Here is a 22,848-nt window from a genome sequence, read left to right as displayed (position 1 = left end):
CTCGTCCATCGATCATCTACTTCTCCTCCTCGTCCATCGCCCGTCTGCTTCTCTTCCTCATCTTTATTCTTTAAATTCCTCCTTTATTGCCCTCAGAGAATGATCTGTGTTTTAATTATTAGACCTCTACCTGCCTCCGTTTGCCTCTTCCGCCCTTCTTTCCTTTGCTATCTTCTTCACTTCTGCCCTTGTGCTCTTATGCTCTTCTCTGCCCTTTAAAACCTTTTTGGACCTTTGGACTACCACTCCCAGCCTGCACTGCTCTCTTCTTCCTGTGTTGCTCCACAGCAGCCTTCTGTTTCGTCAGTTCCTATCTTGCTTTTCTTCAATTGTTTATAAAGAAGGCCAGCGTAGACCAAACAACAATGGAGCCAAGGTCGTTTCTCCTCACACTGTAAGCTAATTCAATTTCTTATAGTTCCTATTAAAGTCCCTAATTTAGATAACAGTGCGGGGGTGTAGCCTAATGTTTAGAGGAGAGTACAAGGGTCCCGTTATTTATAAATTTCTATTTTCTTTGATACTTTTAAAAATACTTATACCAAATCCTTTAGACTTTAAAGTTCATCCAATTTAAAATCAACTTATAAAAACACTCTTCTTATTATAGATTCTCTCCTTTACTAGCTTCTTCTCTTCTCCTTATAAAAGTACTTGATTAAATCCTTCTTTGCCTAGATTCCGGGGGGTAGGTCCCTCCCCCCTCTTATATTACCTTGAAGATGAAATTTCTTCTTTCAGGAACACAGTCCCTTTAGCCCCCTAACGTGGGGGTTCATTCTTCTTTACAATTCTTACAATTCTGGGGTGGAGGTGGTTGGATGAGCTCAGCCGAGCCCGATCCTGTAGAGCAGCCCGCTCCCCTTTTGGTGCTCTCAGATCCTTCAATCTCCCCTTAATAGGGGGGGGGGGGCTTGGGGTTTTCAAAGTACCCAGGGGATTTACGATCACCTTCGCCTTCGATCCAGTCAAAGGTGGGGAGCTATAGCTTGACCTCGCCACTCAAAACAGGTCCTCCCTGAGAGAGCTTTCCCTCAGCGAGGCTTCCCTGTCGCTATTCCCACTGGAAGTCCATGCTAAATATTTCTATGAACCCTATTCAATGGCATTCAAGTTCTGTCCATTAAGCACATAAAGGAGGAAATGCACAATCCCCATAATCTTTCATTCTAACACTTTTGCCCTCCTACCTGTGGTTTTCCAGTCTCTTTATAAAGGGTAATAGAAATGACAATAGAAAAGGTGGAACTGCAGTTAAGAAGCCTATATTCACTAGACTTGCATAAATAAAGACTAAATGGAACTATAAACTAATTATAGACTCACTTAGCAAGTATGAATACAAATACTGTATATACTCGAGTATAAGCTGACCTGAATATAAATTGAGGTATCTAATTTTACCACAAAAAACTGTGAAAACATGTTGACTTGAGTATAAGCCAAGGGTGGGAAATGCAGCAGCTACTGATGAATTTCAAAATGTTTTTGAATATTTATATAAAATTGGAATTTAAGATAAGATGGTCCAACTCTGATTAAATCATTACTCTAACCTTCTTCAATATACATATTCTTATGCATCCTTCCAATAATAACCATACTTTATTTTAACTATACATCTTGGGGGAAATGTTGTGTGCATATGAATAAGGAAAAGTGGGAAAGACTGGTTCCAAGGAAGGAGGAGAGGAAGGTACAACCTGTGTGAGAGAGGAGGAGAGGAAGGAGAGCTGAGTTGCTGTGTGGGGAGCTGAGGGTCCTGGCAGGAAGGTGTGGGACTGAAAGAAGCCCTTCTTTCAGTCCCATACCTTCCCGCCATAATCCTCACCCGAGTATAAGCCAAGGGCTGAAAAACTAAGCTAAGTATATACAGTAATTTATTTATCATATTTGTATCCTGCCTTTCTCAACCCTGAAGGGTATTCAGGACAGACTTACAAAGGCAACAATTCAATGCCACATGTATATACATCAATGAATAAACAAAAATATTAAAACCATCCAATTAAAACATATCATTAAAACAACAATTAAAATCACATAATCCAGTTCATATTGCTCCCGTTATTGACCAAAAGCCTGAACCTAGAGCCAAGGTGTTTTTTTTTTGGGGGGGGGGGGTTGGAAGGACAGGAGAGAGGGGGATGATCTAAGTTCCATAGATGGAGGGCCACTACTGATAAGGCCTTGTCTCTTGTCCCCACATGTCGCACTTGCGAGGGTGTCAGGACTGAGAACAGGGCCTCCCGTGATGATCTTAGCCTTCAAGGTGGATCATAGAGGGAGATACATTAGGAAAACCAAAAGGATACCATAGATATAAGCAGGAAGGTTGTATCCATATAATGAAGAAAGTGAGACATCCAGCAATGTAGCAGGAATCTTTAAGAAGAAGAAGTAAACAGATATGAGAAGGGTTTAAAACAGTGTTATGAGATCTGAGCATGTTTTTTCAACAATTCTTGATTCAGTGGAAAGAGAAAACAATATAGGGAGGAAATGAATTAGAGCCTTTCGAAGAGAGGCCTGACTTCCTAAACATAATTATTTAGAGGGGAAGTGGTTTGTTTGTTGTATATGATGTTTACAACATCATATTATTTATGTTAAATTCTCCTATTACAATACCAACAACTGTCCACATGTGTTTCATTATACATGAGAACCATACATATGCATCTGAAAAATTCATCATTCTTGATTTGATGAATCACCTAATTTAAGAAGGAAGGAAAATTTGATTCAGGTTCATCTTCTTTGATTCATCTTCTTTCTCCTTAAACCCCTTGGATGATCAAAGTTGGCCATGCCTACCATCTGTGAGAAGACATTAACTGTTGTTTGACATACAGCCTGTTGTTTTATAGGAGTTTCTGGACAAAAGCCATTAATTTGTTATTGAAACATATGCTATAACTGGGAATGCCTTTACAATAAACATAAAAAAATAATTGGTAATAAGCAGCCTCTACATCAGAGAAGAAACAGAACAAATAGTTTGGAAGCATATAAAGATACCCGACAAAGACCTAAAGTGAGATGAAGTGATTTTGGCCAGAACCACACAAGAAGATAAATGGAGCAACCAAGAAGAGAATCTAAGCTGGTTATTAGACAAACACTGGCTTTACATCACATAGATATTCCAGGTGTTAATTGGATACCACCAAAATTCCTCTGAGTTATCCTATAAAATGTTTAGTTGGGTGGACAGAGTGCCAGTTGAGTCATTTTAGCATAAGGAGGAGAGAAAGCTGCATTAGAATCACATTTAAACTTTTCCCCCTCTCTAATACTGATCAATCTGTTCATGCGTAAGTGGTAATTTTTAATTCCCCTCTAGTAGATGGTGAATTTGCAGGTGTTATTTTGTGTTCAAATCTCTGTTGCCTGCCAAAATGGGATCGGAAAAGCACAAATCATGTCTAATATCACCTAACAGGCTCATATCTGAACTCATTTTTACATACCTTTGAAGTGTATGTGCTGAGCTTTGATGTCAACATAACAGCTGCTACTTCACCCACATTCCAATTTTCCCCCCTAATTAAGTTTTCTATTGATTTTCAGGATAAATTTATAGCTCTTCAGAGAAAAAGAAGAAGAGCAATTTTAATATCTTGAAGGAAAATTATTTACTCTTATGGTACTAAGGAAGAGAACTTTTCCCCATGCCTTTTCTTCTTTCAGAACTAAATGCAGGATGATATGTATCTAAATAGGATTGTAGGTAAATAATAAGTAATAATTACATTGGAAATACTCAATTTGGGGAGATTTCAATTTGTTGTTGTTCATTCGTTCAGTCGTCTCCGACTCTTCGTGACCTCATGGACCAGCCCACGCCAGAGCTCCCTGTCGGCCGTCACCACCCCCAGCTCCCTCAAGGTCAGTCCAGTCACTTCAAGGATGCCATCCATCCATCTTGCCCTTGGTCGGCCCCTCTTCCTTTTGCCTTCCACTTTCCCCAGCATAATTGTCTTCTCTAGGCTTTCCTGTCTCCTCATGATGTGGCCAAAGTACTTCAACTTTGTCTCTAGTATCTTTCCCTCCAGTGAGCAGTCGGGCTTTATTTCCTGGAGGATGGACTGGTTGGATCTTCTCGCAGTCCAAGGCAATTTCAATTTCAATTTCAATTTAGTATGGCATTTTATAAACTACAGTTAGGTGCACTTTTAAATATGTAATACATATTTCATATGTAGTATTTTAATTGGATTGATGATTTAATGGTTATATAACTTTTGCACCACACATTGATTAGCTGTTTTGTTTTAACTTATGTTGTCAGTTGCTCTGAGTCCCGCAAAGGTAGAAAACAAATCAGATCAATCAATCAATCAAGAATCGATCTGTTCGCTTATAAATAGCAAACATAATTATAATTCTGCCCTTTAATGCATTTGAAAAGAATTTAAAAATGTATACAAATAATCAAGATATTTTCCATTTGTGGAATAAAAGAGGAAGGTGCTACATATTTTTGAAAGACATTTCACTACTTAGTTACACATTTGAAATTAACAATTCATGGCCCAAACTCAGTAGGATGTAGGAAAAGGATGTTTCCAGCTTCATTCTACCAGCAAACAAGGCTGTGATGAAGAATTGTGACAGGACTCCTGCTTTTCGATGTCATTGTTCCCATCTACACTGACACTGTAATGCTGCTTCAAGAAGATTCAAAACTGTACTAGCCACAAAATGTATGCTGCTAATGTGCTCTGTCACTTTCCCTTTTTTTTCTTCACCCTATGTGTCTCCTGAAAATGGGAAAAGACAATTCCTGCAAAGTGGTTTGAGACCAGATTCCATGGTTAATGCCATGCTCACACACCTGGCTTCAAACCAGTTCCAGACCTTTAGTCTAATCACCCATACAGTGAAACCATTGGGAAGATTGTTGAGAGGAATCATAGGATCATAGAATAATAAAATTTGGAAGAGACCACATGGGCCATCTAGTCCAACCCCCTGCCATGCAGAAAAAGCATAAAATACCCCTGACAGATGGCCATCCAGCCTCAGTTTAAAGGCTTCCAAGGAAGGAGCTTCCACCACACTCTGAGGCAGACAGTTCCACCGTTGAACAGCTCATATAGTCAGGAAGTTCTTCCTAACGTTCAGGTGGAATCTCCTTTCCTGTAATTTGAACCCATTTCTCCAAGTTCTAGTTTCTGGGGCAGCAGAAAACAAGCCTGTTCCTTTTTCCATATGATATCCTTTCACATATTTATACATGGTATCATATCTCCTCTCAACTTTATCTTCTGCAGGCTAAACATACCCAGCTCTTTAAGATGCTCCTCATAGGCACTCCACTAGTCACTTTTTTCCAGGAAAAATAAGGGCATAGCAGTAATCCACTCCCATCTTTATATAAAGCTACTAATACGCTTTTTTGATGTTAATAATTCCTAATATATTGTTTGTGGAATAAGGGAGAATGTGACCAATATGAGCCATTTATCACTTTTAACGCTTCAATATTTTAGTTAATATTTATGTATTCATTTTTATTTTTCATCATTCCACTGTCATAATGCTACGTAGAAATCAAAAATACTGAACCAAGAATGTTTCTGATTTTGGCATTCAATGATATGTTGTTACACATAAATATCCCATTTATTCCTTCATTGTTGCTTTAACAATTATCAGTCTTTTTCAGATTTCATTATTTCATTTTGATTAATAAGTGAGCCAACTTGAACTTTTTGATATCTTCATTACTAGCTTTAAATTTATTAAAATTTTCTGCAGTCATATTTTTTTGCAATTCTCAATGGATAGGCCAGTTTTCCCACAACTAATGCATTTTAAACCCTGTTATATATTCACCTCTTTTAATGCAAGTTATTGCTTTCCATTTTAAATAATATCCAGCCTACTTGCAATTAATACAAAGTAAACAGATCTTTGTGCAATGTGGCTTATGAAAATGCTAATCTACAGAAGTCAACTACTACTTGTGAGCATATTTTAAAGCATTTTTGAAATGATAACAGAAATGGAATGCATAATTGACAAATTGCTATGCCATGTGTTTTTTTAGCTTGTCCTGTCTTTGCAATCATAGCAGTGATGGTATTTCTCCCTTCCACTCTGTATATCAGTCTGTAGAAAGCTACACAGCCTTCCATTTTCTGAATTGACAATATTTAGTCAAGTGATAAGGTGGGAAGAAGTAGAAAATGAATATGCAAGGGAAAATTGGAGACATGAGTTATAATTCAGTATTTACACCAGATCACTCTAGTTGCATTTCTCAGCATATCTACAAGGCACAAAACTGGGAAAGGCAACGGTAAACAAACTAATATCTGGGCTGACTTTTTAGTAACTTTAAACTGAAAAGGAAGAGTCAGAAAGTGGTAAGAAAGTCTAAAAGATCAATCCATCTTGAATAAACAGTTTGCTTAGGCATATAAAATGCTATTGCAGGGGTTCTTAACCCTTGCTCCTTACTGGTAAGTTTGTATGTATTTGCAGTCACTTTTTCCTCAGTTGCAAAATTTATATTTGCAATAATTCTATATGAAGTTGCCTAATAGCTTGTTCAGGGTGCAATCCTGACCTACCAAGCTAGCATCCATCAAGCCAGCACCCACTTTTGTCATTAAATAAACTGCCGTGTTCACTCTATAGTCAGATTCAATTCGTGAACCTTAAAGGATTCAAAACTCCCTTCAGGTTCGGCTGAATTTGGACAATGCAATGTTTTTCACATGATGAATTAAACTTAGTGCAGCAATCCAACATCATTTGTTGTGATGTTAATTCCAGACTATTTTCATTTTATTCCACAAAAAATGTCCTGATGGCTTCCACTGTATTTTGCTAGAACATGTCAGTCATTACAAAAGTGCAGCTATCAAAATCAGTGCCAATGTCTGCCACAAGCAGCAGCAAGAGAAATAGCAAAGGAGAAGCAAAACAATTATAGAATGAGTAAGAAAATGAATACAATGTGAAGTGATTAATAACAGAGTGAATTATGTATTTAACAAAATTCATTGCAATTACAAAACAGACAAGCAAACAATGTTCTAGTACAACCCTGTGTTTCAGATTTCATTGCTAGTGTTTCAGGGATAAATGTCACTCAGCAAATACTTAGATAGCATACATTTGTAATGAAAAGAAACTAGTGGAAATTACAAAGAAAAAGCATTTTGTTTTGCTTGCATCTTATATGAGCATATTATAAAGAGATAATACTGTTCAATGGTGGCTTGATTTTGCATAGATTTGTAGCACTTTTACTGTATAAATAGTGCAAAATAATGTTAATGATAAGTGCTAATTATTGTTCATGATGGCAGCATACTGATGCTTTATCTTCAACATGTGCATTTCAGTGCTTCCTTAGTGGCCCTGTTACTGTCATCTTTCAATTCAAAGGTAACAAATATCATTCAGGACCCTTCTACATAGGTCCCAAATTAGAGAGAAAAAGGGATAAAGGGGAGGGGGGAATGGCTAGATGATGGGTTGTTGTAGGTTTTTTCGAGCTATATGGCCATGTTCTAGAGGCATTCTCTCCTGACATTTCGCCTGCATCTATGGCAAGCATCCTCAGAGATAGTGAGGTCTGTTGGAACTAGGAAAGTGGGTTTATATATATGTGGAATGACCCGGTGGGGCAAAGAACTCTTGTCTGTTGGAGCTAGGTGTGAATGGCTAGATGATGCTTGCCAAAAATGTGCACTGAATCACATCACTGGCTGAAAAATATAGGTTATAAAAGTCTAAAATCCAAGATCAGACAAAAATGTGCATAATTGCATCACTGTATATCCCTGCACTTACAAAAGCATGGGAGTTCATTTTGATGTGCTGGTGTGGACTGCTTCAGTGCATGTGCATATTTTTAAATCCCGAAACTGCTGATGAGGACTATAAACAGATGGAGCCATGGACACACATGCACATTTTTTTTGGCTGATCTCAGATTGAGCATATTATTTATTTGTTTGTTTGTTTGTTTATTATTTACTGTATTTATATACCACATTTATCACTCCTGGGGGGCCTCAAGGTGGTTTACAACAATACTATACAGATTCTAAAGTCACTCCACTGTTTGCCAATTAGTTTCTGGGCAAAGTACAAAGTATTGGTTTTCACCTTTAAAACTCGACGTTGTTTGGGTCCAGGTTACATACAAGATTGCCTTTTCTCATACAATCTGCCCTGCACACCTAGGACGTCTGGGGGCATCTACTCCACCCTGCCAAAATATGACTGGCGACCATCACCCAGACAAAATAGCGAGTTGCAAATTCTTTGGCTGGAATCCTGATCTGTATTTTATTTTATTCACTTATTATGTTTATTTATATCTCACTTTATCTCTCTATATGGAGACTCAAAGTATAATAAAATTAAAGGCTATCTGAGGCAGGGGGGACAAACAATCAATCCCCTGCCACCAATATAGCGAAGTTAAAGGCTGACCCTATGTTAGATATACAACTGACCGAATGTTCTTGGTAGTATTAGCCGCCACCACCTCAGAATTCTTGGCCTGAGGAACCAAAGGGTGTGAATGTGTTATAGGTAAGGGGTGTTTGAGCTCTTGATTCTTCTATGGCTTCCTCACTGGCTGACTGGTCTTTAAAATGGATTTGACAGAGTGAGTTCTGAGGAAATAGATAGATTGAGGCATAAACCAGTTAAAAGTTAACTAGAAAGAGTTTACTGAACTTAATATTAACAACAACTCATAGAAATGAGTGGTACATAAGCGTGATTCATTTGCAGAAACTGGGTTACTTAAACAAACAGTTCCCCTGACAGAAAAGCTTTTAACAACTGTGAGACTCCTTGAACATACTGTTCTATCTTTAGACACAGTATCAGTTAAGAACAGACTCCTGTCTGCACAGGGCAATAAGCTCCCCTATACTGTCCCTAGTATAAGGAGACAAGTCTTTCTTTTATTGGCCCTAACAACACAGTAAAATCTTCGCCTTTGCCTCAGCCTATTCCCTAAACTCAAGGCTCACTAAAAGCTCTTCTTTTTTCTGTCAGATCCCTGCTCTATCTAGCTTCCTCTTCTAAAAATCACTTCTTTCCCTCTCTGGTGTTAAGAGACTTCTCTCTCTCTGTCAAAAGATGACAGCTTATTTTCCCTCTCACAACCGACTCCTCCCCTCATTGCTCTACCCAATCAGGAGTCAGCTTGACTCCTCCTCCTGCTCTGCTTGCCTTCCAAGATGACAGCCACTGTCATCCAGGCTTCGGCCTAGTCGACTGAAAGGTAGATTTCATGACACAAAGCAGCTCACAACTAAAACATTTCAAAACAACTTAAATATACAAATATACAAATATTAAAACAGCATCAAACAACATTGGTATTAAAACCTGGTTAAAGCCATGAAAGCATATAAAATCACATCACAAAATAACAGCAGCCCTTGATGGTGCTAAACACATTCATCTTTAAAAGCCTAGCTGAATAAAATGGTTTTCGCCTGCTGGCAGAAGGACAACAGGGAGGGGCCATTCTGGCTTCCTTGGCAGGGAGTTCCAGAGTCGAGGGACAGCCACCAAAATGCCAGCTCTCTCGTTCCCACCAACTGAGCTTGAGATAGAAGTGGGACTGAGAGAAGGGCCTATACTGATGATCTCAAGACCTGGGCAGGTTTATACAAGGGGATGCAATCAGCCAAATAACCTAGACCCAAACAGTCTGGGACTTTAAAGGTCATAACCTGTACTTTGAATTGTGCCCAGTAACAGACTGGAAGCCAGTGGACCTGCTACAACAGAGGGGGTTGTCCGCTCCGTGTAGCCAGTTCCCGTTAGCAACCTGACTGCAGTTCTTTGGACCAATAGAACTCATTACAGTAATCCAGACGGAATGTAACTAAGGCATGTACCACCGTGGCCAGATCTGGCTTCTCAAGGAACGGGCACAGTTGGTACATGTTGCACCCACTAGAATCCACTAGAAAAGCCAGGAAGTCTTGGAGACCAGGCCACAGGAATATCCAAAAGACTTGACTTGAAACCAAATGATGCCTGGTCTGAAGGAAATTCCCTAAGAGTTCAATTTAAGTCCCAGAAACTGATTTCTACTCCCCCCAGTCTTTGACCTTAATTGCCGAATTCTTTCTCACCTGCATAAACATTGGGCCTCTCTACGGTTCTGGCTAATTTCCAGCTGGTGTCTAATCTTATCTATCTCTTCATTAACAGCAGACTGGAGCCTGGAGAAGGAATTGAACTTTCCTGCAAACTAGAGCATGGAATTTTCTCATGAGAATTTAGCCTTTCCCCTGACCCTTCTTGATCAAGTCTGTAGTAACCTTATTGTCCAAAGTGTCTCCATTTTGCACCTCATCCTCATTGACATCCAAGACAGGCTCAAAAACATTAGAAGGGGTAAACACTATAACAGATTCAGGGTGAAGCACAGGCTGAGTCCCAACAGTACACAAGTTTTAATTGTGCAAAGACCCTCCCAGCCACCACTAATACCTGGACCTCCAGGTTCAGCCCTGAGACCAGGAGGACCCCCAAACTGCAGACCTGTGTCTTCATGAGGAATGTGACCCTATCCAGCACAGATTGAATCCCTATTCCCTAGGGCAGGGGTCAGGAACCTTTTTGACTCAGAGAGCCATCCCTTAACCCTCCCTCGCGGCTCGGCCCACATACCTGGCGGGGGGCGGGGCCTAGCCCAGGCAGGGGGCGTGTCTCAGCCTAGCGAACAGGGGGCGGGGCTGATGGAGCTGCAGGTTGCCAGGGGAGGGCGCGCGCTCCTGGCACTGGGCTCGGGAAGCAACTGAGGCGAAGTCCAGCCGGCGACTTGGTGGTGCTGCAAAGAAAGCGCGGAGGGGAGGCCGAAAGGGGAAGGACCACGGCTGCTGCTGCTGCTGCTCCTGCTTCACAAAGCGGATTAGCTGGGCTGTTTGTGCCTCGGCTTATGGGAAGGGAGCCGAGTTGGGCAGGTAAGCGCGACAGGCTCTCCCCGCGCCCTTCACTTTCCCCGGATTCCCTTCCTCCTGATCGCATGGCCCATTTGCCCTGTTCCCCGACTGTTTCAGTCCCGCGTAGCTCTCTCTCTTTCTGGGAGCACGTCTTGGCTGACTTGGGAGGAGGCAAGAGTCCATGGGGAGCTGCCTTGGTGACCTTTACCAGCGTTGCCTCTCAAGGAAGCAGGCTCTCCCCGTTGCTTCCCTTCTCCCTTCCTTCCCTCCTCCCTTCCTTCGGGGCCTAATCAGCCAAAGGCGGGCTCAGTTCCTTTCCAAGGGAATACACGGGCGAGCCAGATGCACTCATCAAAAGAGCCACATCTGGCTCGCGAGCCATAGGTTCCCGACCCCTGCCCTAGGGTAAACCCATTGAATCAATCAATGTTGCATGATGAGTTGATACATCGGTAAATCTAACTAATGAGGAAAAAGAGTGCCTGATTCACTCATGTGAAAAAATAAGACCAAAGATGTTTCTATAATCCTACTATGCATGTGTGCAGTTCTTGTTGCATTGATCTTAAGGATGAAGTATCAGTTTTCTTCAGTGCATAAATTACTACCAACTTTGATGTTAAACTACCTTTCACTTTTCTGTTTGCTGCTCATTTGCTCCTACCTTTTACTCCATTTTTTTTAATTTGAGCATATGGTAAAAAAATTTCCAGTTGTTTTCAAGCCTCCATTGAGTCGAAATCTCTTCTGTAGACTGAAATTTAATTGAAAGGGAACATGTCTGATTGTACCAATCTCAGTTTGGCCCAGTGTCTAAAATGCAATGCTATTATGAGATTAAATAGATGAGAAAATATTTAATGCAAATAGATTGAATGACTTTTTAACGATCACCTATTAAATATTTAAGGATAATCTTGTAGCATTTTAAATTGTTATTATTCTCAGTGTGATCTTCAAAACATAATAGAAATGCTCAGGTAAGAGGGTTATTACACATAATAACTAGGAAGTGTTTCTCTTTATAATGCTTCCAATAATGTTATAATTGTTAGGCACTTAATAAGTATAATAGTAAGCTTCAGAAATGAATGTTTTCTTGGTTCTCCAACTTGGAAAGTAATTTGCTTTTCCTGTTTAATCTAGTGTGTTTCACAGCAGCAATTACTACTGCTGAATTATGCAATGGAAAATGGATCTATCTCTGTCATACAGTGGTGTGGTTTTTCTGTGTATAAAATTAGTTTGCTCTTTCATGATCTTATATAAATTATTTCAGGTGTACTAGGCTTTCTGCTTTTAATTTAAGAATAATACAGGGATAGCCTAATACAGTTCAAGCCTCAGTCCCTTGAGAATATTAATAAATCTTTGACAAAAATCTCCAGATGAAAATCTACCTACAACAACAACAACCGGGTGTTCTTAATCTCATTACCTGCATACATAGTACACCTATGGTGCAATAAGGTTCTTTGTTGCTGTTGTAGTAGTCATGCTTACGGTATTTGTTTCTTTTGTTTTATTTTTTGTGCACAAAATGGTAGCCCCTCCCCCACAGTATGAAAATAGACCCCAAAATGAAAGAAAGCATGATGGTTACTATAAAGGTTCCCACTACTAGGACCGTCTGGGCAGGGGGGCAAGCAATCCCACCGCTGCCACCAATTATAAAGTCTCCACTAGGACCGTCTGGACAGGGGGTAAACAGACCCCACCACTGTCCCTCCTTTAATAAGGAATTCACACTACTTTGGCACTTAGATAACACTTGAGGGGATGTCTCTTTATTTAATCCTTCGCTGCCACCATAAGAATAACTGAACAGGAACCCTCTAGCTATTGAAGATGTTAAAAAAAAAGGTTGTTTAAAACACCACCAAGTATTGTCTATTAAAAGGGCCGCTTTATAATAAAACAGATGAGGTTGATTTTAAAAGAAAAGGGACTAAATCCAAAAAATGGCACTTGACTCAGGCTTAAGTTTTAAAAATAACAAGAAAGGTTTATTGAAGTAGAAGTTACAGAATAAAGAGATTGCAGGTTCATAAGCTTGGCTGTTACATTTAAAGTGTTCTTGTTCTTAAAAAAACGTAACGGTTGCATGAGAGAATGGTTCTATCTTTGTTACAGTTCCTAAACAAAACCCAGCTATTTCTTCTCTAAAATAGCTGTAACCAGTCTGCCACAGCCTACTTTACTGTGCAAACTACAGGCAAGCTGCCTATTCCTAACAGGAACTCCTAAAAGCCTTCTATAATCTTGCTCCCACTCTAACATCCACCAGAACTGAACTCAACTAAAAGCAGCTTCTCACTTTCCCTCCAACAGTTTAACTCCGCCCCCCTTCTACAAACCAATCCTGGCTGTTTCAGGGCTGGCCCAGGCCTAGGCCACTCCCCCTCTCTGCACTGGAGCTTTTCCCTAAACCAAAATGGCTCCTGCCGCTCCCTGCCAGGCCTTCTAAGCTGAAACTATCTAGCCTGTCTCTTCTAGGCCCTGCCACCCCAGCTGGCAAGGTAAGGGATCTTCACAGTTACTATCTATTTGCCTTATTTTCGGGTCATGTGGTGCTCCTCACACAGCCCGCTGAGCATTGCTGTGAGATAGTATTTGCCTCTGAGCCCTGCCTGTTTGGCCAATAGGAGGATAATAATGCTGTCCACCTGCTGCCTGCCTTGCCTTGTCCACCGCTGCTCTGCAGACAGAAGGGAAAGCATCACAGAAATAATGTTATCTTAACCTGTGAATGAAGGTGTGGTGGGGAGGAGGGAGGAGGGAGAGAGGAGATGCTGGCAAGATCCAAAAAATCTAACCACGAGCGCAGTAGAACGCAATCGCTTGACTCTGGACAGCGGCATGGAGGGGGGGAGGTGTTCCACTAGCCGAGGGGCCCCCATAGAGGTCGTGGTGGGAAGGAGGAGATGCGGGAGAAGGAGACCTCGAATTCGGCTTAATTCGGACCGTCTATCTAAATTGACTATTCCCAACCGGTCTCCTAAGGTAAATTGGTGTAACCAGGTGAGCGGGCCCTCTGGCTTGAAGGTGGTGTTGTTGAACGCCAGGTCTGTCAACGGAAAAACAACTTGGATCCAGGATTTAATCCTGGAGGAGCGGGCAGACCTGGCGTGCATCACGGAGACCTGGCTGGATGAAGCGGGGGGCGTAAACCTCTCCCAGCTCTGTCCTCCAGGTTTCTCCGTGCAACACCAACCAAGAGCCGGAGGACGGGGAGGCGGTGTCGCAGTGGTCTATAGAGATTCCATCCATCTAACCAGGAGCCCCATCCCGCAGACCACAAATTTTGAATGCGTCTACTTGAGGGTGGGTGACCGGGACAGAATAGGGATTCTGCTAGTGTACCGTCCACCTCGCTGCACTACAGTCTCCCTACCTGAGCTAGCGGGGGTGGTCTCGAGCCTGGCGGTGGAGTCCCAACGGCTTCTTGTGCTGGGGGACTTCAACATCCACGCCGAGGCAACCCTCACAGGTGCGGCTCAGGACTTCATGTCCGCCATGGCAACCATGGGGCTGTCCCAACGAATAACTGGCCCCACCCACTGTGCTGGACACACATTGGACTTGGTTTTCTGCCAGGGATGGGAGCAGGGTGGCGGTGTGGAGGAGCTGTCTATCTCTCCGTTGCCGTGGACCGACCACTTCCTGATTAGATTTAGGCTCACTGCGCCCCCTAACCTCCGCAAGGGTGGAGGACCCATTAGGATGGTCCGCCCCAGGAGGCTAATGGATCCGAATGGATTCCTGACGGCTCTTGGGGAGTTTCCCGCCACCGCGGTAGGTGATCATGCCGAGGCCTTGGTCGCTCTCTGGAATGGGGAGATGACCAGGGCTATTGACAAGGTTGCTCCGGAACGTCCCCTCTCGAGTAACCGAGCTAAACCAGCCCCTTGGTTCACTGAGGAGCTGGCAGCGATGAAGCGAAAGAAGAGGGTTCTAGAGAGCGTGTGGCGCTCAGACCCAAGCGAGTCAAACCGAACACGGTTTGTGTCCTTTTTGAGGGCATACGCCGCGGCAATAAAAGCCGCAAAGAAAATTTTCTTTGCGGCCACTATTGCGTCTGCAAAAAACCGTCCGGCGGAGCTGTTCCGGGTTGTCAGAGGTCTTTTAACTCCCCCTACTCCAGGTGGGAGCCCTGACAATTCGGCAGCGCGCTGTGAAGCATTTGCTCGGTTCTTTGCAGACAAAGTCGCTTCGATCCGCGCTGGGCTGGACACCGCATTGGATGCAGTCTCTGTGGATGTGACACAAGCACCTGCTTGTCCGATTTTGTTGGATTCTTTTCAGTTTGTGAAACCCGAGGATGTGGACAAGGTACTTGGAGGAATGAGACCCACCACGTCCATCCTAGACCCCTGCCCATCCTGGCTTCTGAAGGAGGCCAGAGGGGGATTGGCCGAGTGGGTAACGGTGGTGGTTAATGCCTCCCTTCGGGAAGGCAAGATTCCAGCGAGCCTAAAACAGGCTGTTGTAAAGCCGCTGTTGAAGAAACCATCACTTGACCCCACTAAATTGGACAACTTTCGGCCTGTTTCCAATCTTCCCTTCTTGGGCAAAGTCATGGAAAGCGTGGTGGCCTCACAACTCCAGGTATTCTTGAGAGACACGGATTATCTGGATCCGGCACAGTCTGGTTTCAGACCGGGACATGGTACCGAGACGGTCTTGGTCGCCTTAGTGGATGATCTGCGCCGGGAGCTAGACAGGGGGAGTGTGTCCCTGTTGGTGCTCCTGGACCTCTCAGCGGCCTTCGATACCGTCGACCACGGTATTCTTCTGGGGCGCCTTGCAGAGATGGGTCTTGGGGGCACTGCTCTGCAGTGGCTCCGGTCATTTCTGGAGGGTCGTACTCAGAAGGTGTTGCTGGGGGACTCCTGTTCAACGCCACAGCCGTTGACCTGTGGCGTTCCTCAGGGTTCCATCTTGTCCCCCTTGCTGTTTAACATCTACATGAAGCCGCTGGGTGAGATCATCCGGAGTTTCGGGGTGCGGTGTCACCTGTACGCAGATGACGTCCAACTCTGTCACTCCTTCCCACCTGCTACTAAGGAGGCTGTCGAAGTCCTGAACCGGTGCCTGGCCGCTGTAATGGTCTGGATGAGGGCGAACAAACTGAAACTAAATCCAGACAAGACAGAGGTACTCCTGGTCAGTCGCAAGGCCGAACAGGGTATAGGGTTACAGCCTGTGCTGGACGGGGTCGCACTCCCCTTGAAGGCGCAGGTTCGCAGCTTGGGTGTGACCCTGGATTCATCGCTGAGCCTGGAGCCTCAGGTTTCAGCGGTGACCAGGGGAGCATTTGCACAGCTTCGGCTCGTGCGCCAGCTGCGCCCGTATCTTGGGAAGTCTGACTTGGCCACGGTGGTACACGCTTTGGTCACATCCCGCCTCGACTACTGCAACGCTCTCTACGTGGGGCTGCCCTTGAAGACGGCCCGGAAGCTTCAGCTAGTCCAACGCGCGGCAGCCATGTTGTTAACGGGAGCTGGACGCAGAGAGCATACAACGCCCCTGCTGTCTCAGCTCCACTGGCTGCCGATCCGCTACCGGGCCCAATTTAAGGTGCTGGTGTTATCCTACAAAGCCCTAAACGGTTCCGGCCCAAAATACCTTGCAGACCGCATCTTGGCCTACGAGCCCACGAGGGCCTTGAGATCATCCGGGGAGGCCCTTCTCTCGGTCCCGCCTGCCTCACAGGCACGTCTGGCGGGGACGAGAGAGCGGGCCTTCTCGGTGGTGGCCCCCCGGCTGTGGAACACTCTCCCTGTTGAAGTTAGACAGGCGCCCTCCTTGATGGCCTTTCGTAGGGGCCTGAAAACATGGCTCTTCGAGCAGGCCTTCAACTGAGTGTATCTTGGAATGACACTGGAATGAACTAGGACTATGAATTTTGGCTATGACCCCAGGACTTGACGAAGCGGATTTTTAGTATAAGTATATGTTATGTCGTATTGTCTGGTTTGTATTGTCCTGATTTATTGTACACTGTCTTTTTCTGTTGTTGTTCACCGCCCCGAGTCGCCCTCGGGCTGAGAGGGGCGGTCAATAAATGCAAAAAATAAATAAATAAATAAATAAGTCTTGTCTTTAAACTCGCAAGCGCAACTGGTGGAGATGAGAGACAGGGCCTTCTCAGTGGTGGCTCCTCGGTTGTAGAACTCCCTCCCAAATGATATCAGATCTACCCCCTCCCTCCTGGTATTCCAAAAAAACCCTAAAGATATGGCTCTGGGGTCAAGCCTTTGAGCAACAGATACAGTGATTGAATATAATTGACCATTGTGACCGGCAAATAGACTGATCATGGATAAAGTTTTTAAACTGGCAATATTTTAGAATTTTAAATCTCTGTTTGTTTAAATTGTTTTAATTATGTTTGTTAATTCAATGTCCAGCATCTAATGGTTGCCTATTGTAAGATGCCCTGAGTCCGCCCCCCCCCCAAGCCCCCGGGGGGTGAGAAAGATGGGGTATATATGCTTGAAATAAACAAAAAATAATAAATAAACTCAGTTCTCTTCTGCAGATGGAGTGGAAAACATCTCAGAATTAGTGGTGTCTTAAGTAAATCTGATGCTTTTAATCCAGGTAACAATGAAGGATATAAGGACAAACCATTCCATTGCCAAAAATGATGTGAAGGAGAAGTGAATTCCCCCATTGACACCAATTAAAGAAGTGAAATAGTGGGGTTGGGCACTGGGCAGTGTGTGTGGCGTGTGGAGCATCTTTGACATTTGGAAGGAAGAAATGCTGCCTCCATCCTGCTGCTCCTCCTGGAAAAGTTAGAGGGCAGGGGCAGCGGGGGGGGGGGGGGGGGGGAAGAGGGAATGTTATAAAAGATATTTGATTTCTAGAAAGAAAAAAATCACAAAAAATCAGGGGATAACCCAAACACTATAAATCTTGGTGGGCTAAATATGATAGCCCTAAAACTAAAAGAAAGGAGAGTCTAGGGAGCCTGCCTATGTTGACCAATGGTCCAAAAAAATTTGTTCTTTCAGACGTGGAATGAAAAAGCTCATTCGGTATAGGGGTCATTTTCAGGAGAGGTGCTCGAAAATGAATGAAACAAACAGAAATGGATAGCAATTCTATATAAATGCACAAGTCTATTTACCACATCATGGGTTACAAAAAGAGTATGAAACTTTATTTAAAAGTCTTATTCTAGTACATTTGAGACATTTTATTTTACATTGAATATGTTTTACCAGTTTACCAGTAATCTTCTACCTGTCTACTCAGAAATAACTTCCACTAAGTTTTAGGGAACATATTTCCATGTAAGCAGATACAGGATGGAATCAAAGAGTACAGTCTTAATCAGATTTTGCCTGGCAGAAGCCATACTAAACACTGAAGACATCTTAAGCTCTACCATTGATACTTATTAGAGGTTCATGAAACACCAAAAATCTGCTTTGTTTGTAGTTACAAAATCTGGGTGGCCCCATTTTGTTTCTAAAGTGTTTTGAAAAAAAATGTAAGGGATCTGTATCAATTCTAATAAGAAGTTCTGAAAGTTTAGTTAATTTTTGGTTTTTTTATTCGGCCATTTGTGCCAATGGGAGGACTTCTGGAGCTCCTTTCTCCCTCATTTTAGGACTATTGAGATGAAACTTGCTAGAATTGTAAAACACATTGACCACTGTAAGCCCCCCCCCCAAGTTTCAGAACATTTTGCTCATCCACTGATTTTTAGGAAAAAAAATTGAAGTTTTTACAAACAACATTTAATAAAAAACAAAACTACAGGAGCTATCCCTTTGAATTTCTCTACAATGGCACAACATAAAGCACACACTATTGAATTGTACTTTTAATACCCATGGAAAGGAAAGCAAGATACTTGGTAGTATTACAAATCATCCCATAATATGGGGAAGGAATGGAACAGGTTAATTTATTATTTATTTATTTATTTATTTGCTTTATTTCTATACCGCGTTTCTCAGCCTAGTTAGGCGACTCAATGCGGTTTACACAATGTAAATTATCACAACAATAACAGTTAAAACACATCATACACAATAACAAAATACACAATTATTATCAATACATGATGCCTCGATAACAAAGCAAAATCCATTCTCGTAATCCTTGTGCCATTCCTATGTTCAATTTTACCATCTTCCTATGTTCACTTGCACTGATTAGCCAAACGCTTGCTCAAAGAGCCAGGTCTTAACCTTCTTCCGAAACGCCAGCAGCGAAGGGGCCTGTCTGATGTCAATAGGTAGGGCATTCCATAGCCGAGGGGCCACCACCGAGAAGGCCCTGTCTCTCGTCCCCGCCAACCGTGCCTGTGACGCAGGCGGGACCGAGAGCAGGGCCTCCCCGGAAGATCTTAGTGTCAATGATACTAAGACTAGAATTCTTCTTCTCACTTACCCCAAAATTTATGTTTGTTTGTTTTTTGTATTAATATTGGTCTTGTAGCAATAGCAGCAACCCCCCCCCCCCTGACAACTTCAAAGGAAATGCCAGCAACATCTCCACGCTTCCCCCCTTCCTCAGCCCTGATAGGCTGAGGAGAGCAGATGACATACCTATTTTGCTTGTGCTGAAAAAGAAGCTGACTCACTGCAACTTACAAAAAATAATGAAGCTTTTATGAAAACTCCATAATTTTTTGTTTAAATGTGTTTGTGTTGGGGGGGGGGGGGCAGTTCTGTCTTTGTAAAGTAGGCTGTAACTATGGATTTTCCCAAACACTTATGTCTTATGATCCACATCCAAATTTTTTCACAGTCCCAAAATCTTGTTAAGACAATGAGCTTTTTAAAAATGCTCCATTAAATGTTATGGAGAAGTAGTCATTTAAAAAAAAACTTATTGTCTTAACAAGATTAAAAAAAAACAAATACTGAAAATGATGAGTCCAATTTATGAGGATAGTGAAGAAGATATATTAACTCTCAGTTAAGTAGTAAATAATAATAATAATAATAATAATAATAATAATAATGTTTATACTCTTTTTCTACTCACAAAGAAACCTCAAAGCAGCTTATGCTAAAAGTATTTGAATATATTTTAAATTCTACAAATATACAAATATTAAAACAAAATTAAATATCAATGTTATTAAAAACTTACAGTTAAAACCCATAAAAATGGAAAAAACATATTCAAAGCGAAAACCACTGTACTCCTGACTAGATTTTTATTTAAAACCTCCTTCTTTAAAAGCCTTTCTGAACAAAAAGGTGTCAGCCTGATGGGGGAAGGACAGTGGGGGGAGGGGGGCATTCTGGCTTCCCTGGGCAGGGAGTTCCAGAGTTAAAGGACACCCACATAAGAGACCCACTCTCTCATTCCCACCAACCAAGCTTGAGATGTAGGTGAGACTGAGATAAGGGTCTCTTCTGAAGATCGCAGGGTCCGAACATACTTATATGTGGTCAGCCAAATAGCCTGGACCTGAGCTATATAGGACTGTAAAGATAATAACCAGTGCTTGGGATTGTGCCTGGAAACAAACTGGCAGCCAGTGAGGCTGCTGCAACAGGGAGGTTGTCCACTCCCTGTAGTCAGCCCGAGTTAACAAGCTGGCCACAGTTCTTTGGATCAGCTGAAATTTCTGAACACTTTTTGAAGGCATCCCCACATAGAGTGTGTTACAGCAATACAGACAGGATGTACTATAGCACGTACTACTGCGACTAGATCTGGCTTCTCAAGAAATGGCTACAGTTGCTGCATCATAGATGCCTGGGCCTCCAGGTTCAACACTGAGTCCAGGAGAACCCCCAAACTGTAGACGCATGCCTTCAAGAGGAGTGTAACCCCATCCAGCACAGGCCAGATCCCCATTTCATGATCTGCCTTCCAACTGATTGGAGGCACCCCTGTCATGTCTGAATTAAATATCAATTTGTTTTCCCTCATCCAATCCATTACTAATGTCAGACACTAGTTTAAGATCATGACAGTTTCCTTGGCCTTAGGTGGGAAGGAGTTGGGTGTAAACAAAGTGATATTATTTATAAGACCTTTCCTGTTACTCTGTACCATGCAATCTGAAACAACTGTTTGTCATTGAGGTTAACAAGTGGAAGTTCTTGATTTGTGGCAATGGATTACAGTTTTTAGGGATCTTACTAAGCATATAGCATTATTTTTAAATCAGGGGTCAACATAAACTTTCTTTTTTTAAAAAAACAAAACACATAGCCACTTCATTTTCCAAACACATATTTAGGCCAAGAACTTGTATTTCACATTTTAATTAGATTTTTCAGTTTCTTAACCCATCAGGAAACTAATTTCATAAAAGAGTATCTTGCTGTGGCCTGACTTATAAGCTCGTGAATCTATTTCTTGTCTCCAAACCTTATTACAGAAAGTTACAATTAATGTCTTACAATATCCATAAACAATCATATGTCCATAAACTCTGCTTGGCATGCTAAAAATCACAAATTTCGCCTTCCCTTTTAGGGAATAGATGATCTCAGCACTTAAACCTGCCTTTAGTTAAGAAATAAATCTCATGCATAACTCTGTAGGATTTTAAATTGAATTTCTTTATTGAAGAATGTATTCCACAAATGTTTTCTATCTTTTGGTTTGTGTTAATATCCCCTCCCCTTAATTTATGCTATTGATAAATGAGAATCCTGTCTTTATTGAATCTTTACAGTACTAATACTCACCATTCTCTTACACTAGGGAATGGTGAAAACCAGGGATAGACTAGGGATTCTGTTAGTGTACCGTCCATCCCACTGCCTAACAGACTCGCTGGCTGAGCTCACTGAACTGGTCTCTGAGGTGTTGTTGGCATTACCCAGACTTTTATTTCTGAGTGACTTCAATATACCACTGGAGGCCAGTTTGTCCGGTGCAACTCGGGAGTTCATGGTATCCATGACAAACATGGGACTATCCCAGTTGGTTTCTGGACTGACATATTAGGCAGGTCATACCTTTGATGCAATTTTCAGCTCGGAACATACAGGTCTGTGGGTGGAGGTGATCAATACCTCCGAGTTACAATGGCAGATCATTTTCTGGTCAGGACTAGTATCACAGCTATCACCAACCCTTGCAGGAGTGGAGAACCTATTAAAATGGTCTGCCCTTGAAGGCTAATGGACTAATGGATCCTTTGAGATTCCAGGAGGCCTTGGAGGGTTCTATGGTTGGCATCACCAGTGATCCTGTTGAATCCCTGGTCAATAAATCTAGCCAGGTTTACATGATCACTTCCAAATATCCTCTCTGACCTGTGACAAAACAGGCTCCCTGGTATATAGGGATATGAAACAGGAAGGACGATGACTAAAGCACAAATGGCAGAAAACTTGACTTTTATATGACAAGAAATGGTAGAGAGGGCAGCTTTGCTCCTATGAAGTGACAATATGTGCAATGAAAAAACTTTCTTCTCTGCAGATTCACAAAATGTGTATCTCATGTAAAGACAAATAATGACAAGGCACTGAAAGTATCATATTTGGTTAGCTATGATCTGTCTTTTCCTTGCAAACCTCACAATCTTGCTGAAACTCTTATAAAACCACTATTAATGAAGACAGTGAAGTACATGGTGGACAAAAAGCTGCAAACTTTGTCTCCAGTGTGCCCTTGTCAAACACTACCGTGCATAATTGAATCCAGGATCTATCGAATGTTAAAGATACCATAATTTCCTTTATCAGTCAAACGAAAATTTTGCTACAACTGAACAAATCCATGGACATTGCTGGATAAGCTGTGCTCATGTGGTACAAATTTTCAGGTTCCTTTCATGAAGATATACTGTTATGCAAGCCACTTCCATCCTCTACAAGTGCTAGCCCCCCCCCCCCCCCCGCTTGATATCTTCTTTATTGAAAACACAATACCATGGAAGGATTGCATTGATGTGTGTACA

At 42.3% G+C, this 22,848-nt stretch overlaps 1 long non-coding RNA gene across 1 annotated transcript in view; it reads left to right on the top strand.

The window, feature by feature from the left end:
* Positions 1-301: 301 nt before the first annotated feature.
* Positions 302-22,848, top strand: part of LOC137096716 (uncharacterized) — a 38,004-nt gene continuing 15,457 nt past the window's right edge. Inside the window, exon 1 of the long non-coding RNA XR_010909646.1 lies at positions 302-394. This is a non-coding gene — a long non-coding RNA (uncharacterized lncRNA). The remainder of the gene's footprint in view (positions 395-22,848) is intronic.

The sequence above is a fragment of the Anolis sagrei genome, chromosome 3 (genome assembly GCF_037176765.1).
Source record: "Anolis sagrei isolate rAnoSag1 chromosome 3, rAnoSag1.mat, whole genome shotgun sequence".
Classification (NCBI taxonomy): Eukaryota; Metazoa; Chordata; class Lepidosauria; order Squamata; family Dactyloidae; genus Anolis; species Anolis sagrei.
Note: the sequence above shows the minus strand (reverse complement) of the source record. Positions and strands in the feature narration are given on the sequence as shown.